This window comes from Cynara cardunculus (assembly GCF_001531365.2).
Source record: "Cynara cardunculus var. scolymus isolate 2C chromosome LG 16, CcrdV1, whole genome shotgun sequence".
Lineage (NCBI taxonomy): Eukaryota > Viridiplantae > Streptophyta > Magnoliopsida > Asterales > Asteraceae > Cynara > Cynara cardunculus.
In genome coordinates, this window is record NC_037543.1 from 18,035,620 (window position 1) to 18,037,978 (window position 2,359).

Consider the following 2,359-nt stretch of genomic DNA (forward strand, 5'->3'; position numbering starts at 1 on the left):
AGCGGTGTTTCAAGATATTAGAAGATATAAACAACATCAACCAAAAACCGAAATAGTACTTCGAAATCAACCTAAAAACTTTAAAAATCTCTCAAAATGGTGGAATTCGTCTAAAAACACATCGGGTGACTTTGTAGGCCCATGAACCATGGAGAAAGGAGAGCACGACACGTGTCCTTGGCGTCCATATTCAGTATGAATAATGAAGAACATTCAATATGAATAGCAAATGTGAAGTTCATGAACTGTTCATGTTGAATGATACATCATTCATGAGGAATAACACAATCCACGTTAAATTTATTCATTATTCATGATGAATAACCCATAGATGTAGGGGATACATGTCGCGCTCTCATTTGTCAGTTTTCATTTAAATTCCCCCCTATGTATGTATGTACATACATACATACATACATATATAAAGACATACATACATATATATATATATACATACACATATATACATACATATATATACACATATATATATATATACATATATGAGGGAGGGATCAAATGCAAACCAAGCCATTTATGTACAAATCATCAATTTCATTGTTTAATTTAATGAAATTGTTTCATATATTTTTGTTTCTATGTAAAAAATAAACTAATTCCATGACAAAGATAAATCTGTAACAGTTTGATTATAGGTTTTCTCACATATGACAATTTGATCGATGATCGTATAAATCATATGTGATAATTGTAAATCTTTTAGTTAATCATATTTGATTATGTATATTTACATTTATAGATATTGTTGTGATGTGAATATTTTCTTAAATATGTACCATTATTGTATGAACCTGACTCTATATATGCTATATTTTGAAAAGTTACTACAAGTAAAACATAGCGACACAAATACAGAGAGAGGCTTAAACGAGAATGCTATCTAAATAAGAAAATAAGGGGGTGTTTGGTTCATAGAATGGAATTTGATGGAATTGGAATCCATCAAAGGAATTTGACTTTGAAGGAATTRGAATGGAATTTGATGGAATTTGACCATGCGTTTGGTTGGTAGGAATTGGAATGAAATATCTCAATAGAATTAGAACAATCATCTTTGTATGGACTATCCCATCCATCGCTCCGTCCACACCCTACCAGCCACCATGTCACTGATATCGTCGTCACAACTATCACCTGTCCTGCCCCTACCACTTCTGCTCTATCGTGCTCCATAGGTGGGGATTGTTGCGGGCAGGCAGGGGTGGGGCGAGGCAGTGGGGGTGAAGCCAGAGTGGGGCAATAGGTGGCAGTGTGATAGTTGTGATGACTACAGTAGTAGGATGGTGGTTAGTGATGGGTTAGAGTAGGGTAAGGTAGGGTGGGGGCAAGGCAGAACGGTGGGGTGGGTAGGGGTAGGTGGCGGGGTGGTAGCTGTGATGATGCTAGTGGTGGGATAGTAGTCGGGTGACTGGGGCCAGGGAGTGGGTGGGTATGACGACAATAATAGTGGCATGGTGTTTAATGGTGGGTTGGGTAGGGTGGGGTGCGGGTGAATGGCGGTTGTGAAGGCGACAATAGTAGTGTGGGGGTGAAGGGTTAGGTTAAGGGCCGCATGGACGAGGAGGTGGGGATCAGTGGTTAGGGTGGGTGGGTGTGATGACAACAGTAGTGGCATAGTGGTTAGGGTGGGGTAGGGTGGGTAGCAGCGACATCAGGGGTGGTGGGGGTTAAGGGTGGGGGCATCATGAACAATAGTAGTTTGATCGTGGTGGGTGGTGATGGAATTCAATTCCTTCCATTATGCTAAGGAATGATGAATTCATTAACTTGTGGAATTCAATGGAATTTGAAGGATTCCATCCATTTCAAGAAATGAACCAAACAAAGGAATTGGAATTTGGTCAAAGGAATTTATCATTCCAATTCCATCAAATTCCTTCGAATTCTGCGAACCAAACGGCYCCTTAGAGATTGGTAGATTAGTCTCCCTCCACTCTCCTTCTTCCATTTACCCGATAAATGAGGDTGATGAATCTCATCCGGTAAGCGCTTAATGGGTTATAAACGTTTACCGTTAATCCTTTTCGATGGCAAAAAAATGTTGTCACATAAGATAAGTGAGATCAGTGACTTTTGTTTGTAAGCGTTTAATAAACGACCCCTAAATACCATATTAATTAAATATCCAAGTTAAGGTGTAGGTAGCCCACAAACTTCCTACAATGATAAAAGAGACCTTGGAGATATAGATGTATAAAGCAAGGATCAAAACATATATAAGGATGTTTAATTCCTTAATAGTTTATTTATTGGATGGTACATTATGACATTATATATGATCAATTGCCGATGAGTTGGAATGCTGAAGGCACTAAATTTAAAATATTGATGGGGCCTC